The sequence below is a fragment of the Chrysochloris asiatica genome, unplaced genomic scaffold, assembly GCF_000296735.1.
Source record: "Chrysochloris asiatica unplaced genomic scaffold, ChrAsi1.0 scaffold00234, whole genome shotgun sequence".
Taxonomy (NCBI): domain Eukaryota; kingdom Metazoa; phylum Chordata; class Mammalia; order Afrosoricida; family Chrysochloridae; genus Chrysochloris; species Chrysochloris asiatica.
In genome coordinates this window covers 2890708-2894727 of record NW_006408752.1, presented here as the reverse complement: position 1 = coordinate 2894727, position 4020 = coordinate 2890708, and the positions used below count along the sequence as shown (strand labels likewise).

The window sequence follows — 4020 nt, the reverse complement described above, 5'->3', positions numbered from 1 at the left end:
AGTGGCTCCTCGAAAACCCTATACAGGGTTGCTATAAGTCAGAACCAACTTGACGGCACTTGAACAATAAAAAAGTAACAAAGTGATAATATTTTTCAAAGAATTTACAGTAAGAAAGAATGCCATCCTCTGACCAGAAATCTGAGCAAGTAAAAGGGATTGAAAGAATGCAAATAGATGGATTGGCTTGGCCTGAAAAGAAGCTATGAGAAGGTCACAGTCCAGACAACATGCTGGGAATACAGCAGAGCCTGGAGCTGTCCTGGTGTCGCTGCAGACAAAATGACAGCAAGGGAAAAGGAGAACCTCAAAACAAGAAATGTTGGGGCTTGATGTTAGCCTCCTTGTCTTCCCTAAATCAGCAAGTATAGGTGTTGGTGGCAGGGTAACAAGCTGGCACCTGAGATACCAGCAAGATACACAGAACCCCAACACAAGACAAGTCACTGGGCTTCCAGCTGACATCAATCCTACAATTCCACATCATCTCCCTGTGGCTGGCTCCTGTCCTGAGCCCAGTGAGTAGAAACAAGTAAACAACTAATCTAATACTCCCACATGAATCCCAAAGCAAGAAATGCCAGACATGTGAGAGGAACCCACACTATAAAGGATGCATTAAATGCAACAGACAGAACCAGCACCCAAGGAATAAAGGAAAATCAGTACAATTCATTCAATTTATCCATTTAACAAATATTCTATAACAAATATACATAGAGTATTTGCACTAGGACAGAGTCCCTGGGCACTGCTAATGGTTAGCTTACAACAAACTGCTAACAGAAAGGTTGGAGGTTCTGAAGCACCTCGGAAGAAAGACCTGGCAATCTACTTCTGAAAGATTACAGCCATTGAACTCACTGTAAGCAATTGACCGCAATGTCCATTTGAACAGCAGGGGCAGCAATTCAAACTCACCAGCTGCTCCTTTGAAATCCTAAACAGGGTCGCTAGGAGACAGAACCAACTCAAAGGCACTTACCAACACAACAATTACTTGAAAGTGAGGATGGTGGTTCTGTGGGATAAGTATTGGACTGCAAATCACATGATCGGTGATTCAAGCCACTAGCAGATCTGCAGGAGAAAGATGAGGTTTTCTGTTCCCTCAAAGATTCATAACCTCAGAAACCATATATAGCATTGCTGTGACTCAGAGCTAACTCAATGGCACTTAACAGCAACAACAAATTACTTGAAAGGAATCCTGGTATGACACTGTAGGATAAGCACTGAACTGCTAACCCTGCAAGGTTAGTGATTCAAATTCAGTAGCCACTCCTCGGAAACCCTATACAGCATTGCTGTGAGTCAGAACCAGCTCTGTCGCATTTAACAAAAATTTTACTTGGACAACTGAAGAGGTTGACATTTCATTGATCCCATGGGTCATAAGCTCTGTTGAAACTGGAATTCACATTAAGAAGTGGTTCATAAAGTATTATGATTTTGAAAATGTCTGTGATATTTTAATAATCTAGTTTTAATTATAATATCTTATTTGGCTTAAATCTTTGATAGTGAAGTCTTCGTTGTTGTTGTTGAGTGTCGTTGAGTTGGTTCTGACTCATAGTGACCCTGTATAGGGTTTCCAAATCTTTCAAATCTTCACAGGAGCAAAAAGCCTTCTCTTTCTCCCATGGAGTGGCTGGGGTTCACTGTCCAGTGCTTATCATATGAAGCCACCACGTTCCTAGTAAAGTCTTTAGAAGTAGCATGATCGTCCCTAAAGGCCTAGAATTTAAGAGATATATTCCATCTTTCTCTTTTAAATTAGGAATACATAATGCCTATTTTGGAATCCTGGTGTGACACTGTAGGATCAGCACTGGACTGCTAATTCAAACCCACCAGCTGCTCCTCTGAAATTCTATACAGGGTCACTATGAGTCAGAACTGACTCAGCACCACTTAAAAGCAATAATGCTGATTTTACATTGAAGAATTTCAGAGTCTAATATGTTTATTCCTGTAGAGAAGATAAGAATCTCATGTGGGAATTTGGTGCACCATAAAATTCCTCTATGGTGTTAAAAAAAAAAAAAAATCCCACCGTTTGTTTTCTTCCCTTTGACTGTGGTCTTTTAGAAAAAAGGAGAGGGGAAAAAAACAGAAAAATTGTCTGCTCACCCCACCCCACCTCCACAATAAAAAAGGTCCATAAAATTGATAAATTCACTAATAGATAGTTCCAGGAATAAACAGAAATAATTGATACATGTATGGAAGCATGTTTACCCTCATAACTAACAAAAGGAAATGCATATTTTAACAATGGTTTTGGTCTATCATATTGGCAAAGTTATGATTCATGATACCATATATTGATGATAGAGTGAGGCTTTGCCTACCAAGAGTCTTCATTTTAGGTCCAACCAAGCATTCAGATTCACATGACTGGCAGAGCCACGTATGATACCAGTAACTCAGAAGACTAGAGATAGCTAGGTAACCCAGCAGGCCAGCAGACATTTGCTCTTCAGTGGAGATCTTTACTACACTCTGCCTAGTGGTCTGTGCAGTCAGAAAGAAGTGGTCCTCTCTGATACCTCAGGTGCTAAGAGTAAGACACAGATTGGTGGGTGTAGGAGCCTTCCTAGAAAAGCCAGTGTCTGTGGTAACACCTTCACAGCATAGCTTCCTAGTTCCTTGCAAGGGATATGCCAGTTATAAGTCACTGAACATGGGAAAGCTTTTATATATGGTGTCTTATAAGGAAGACCATAGAATAATTGATCCCTTTGAGTTATGGTGTTGGAGGAGAATACTGAAAGTGTCATGGGCTGCCAAAAGAACCAATAGATCCGTTTTGGAAGAAGTGCAGCCAGAGTGCTCCTTAAAGGGCAAGATGGCCAAACTTCGTCTCTCATACTTTGGACATATTGTCAGGAGGGATCAGTCGCTGGAGAAGGATATCATATTTGGTAAGGTGGAGGGTCAGAGAAAAAGAGGAAGACCCCCAATGAGATGGATTGGTCAAGTGGCAGCATCGATGGACTCAAGCGTGGCAACAGTAGTGAGGTTGGCCCAGGATCAGGCAGTGTTTTGTTCTGCTGTGCATAAGGTCGCAATGGTTTGGTACTAACTCGAGGGCACCTAACAACAACAACATAGGTATTTATACATTTTTCCAGTTATGATAGAATTTATCAATTAGGCTGTTTTTCGCTTAAGCTGTGTTGCTTAGTAATACACTTATAATTACACTTAGTAATAGCTTTAGAAAGCCCTTAAGGGAATAAAAAGGATCTCTGGTAGCGTAGTGGTTACAATTCAGGCTGCTAACTTCAAAGTCAGCCGTTCGAAACTACTGGTGGTTCCACCAGAGAAAGATGAGACTTTCTGCTTTCATAAAGAATTACAGCCTCGGAAACGCTATACAGGGTCATTATGAGTCAGAACCGTTTCCATGGCACACCTACCACCACCATAAGGGAACAAAGCTAGCAAGGTAATTAAAGTTCACATTCTAAAGCAAAAGAGGAAAAAAACAAAAACTGTTTTATTAACTCACCAAAAATAGATTCAACCATTGTCGTGTATTGTACTGTGTTCCTGCAAAAAAACTATGTCAACTGGCTGGCCCATGATTTTCAGTAATTTGGCAGTTGTGTCATGAGGTCATTTGGTAGTTATGTAACAATGTAATCATCTCTCATGATGTGATCAATCAGTTGTAAGGGCATCAGGGCCCGAGGCAATACTTTACTGTGATGTGATTCCATGTCAGGGGAGTTTCCCAGGGTTGCGGTCTGCATCACCTTGGATGTTACTAGACATCAAATGAGAATACAGTGAGCAGATAAAGAGGAACCTCCGTACCAAGAGAAAAGAAGAGCCAGCAACACAGCGTGTCCTTTGGACACAGGGTCTCTGTGTGGAGAACCTCATAGACCCAGGGGAAGTTTGATGCCAGGACACACAGAGATCTCCTAGAAATGCCGAGTCCAGGGATGCCGTAAGGAGACAAGGACCTTCTCCCCCAGTGCCAACAGAAAAAGAAATCCTTCCATTAGA

General features: G+C 41.4%; 1 protein-coding gene across 1 annotated transcript in view; it reads left to right on the top strand.

Moving 5' to 3' along the window:
* Nucleotides 1-4020, top strand: part of IQGAP2 (IQ motif containing GTPase activating protein 2) — a 373356-nt gene that overhangs the window by 170249 nt on the left and 199087 nt on the right. The window lies entirely within an intron of this gene.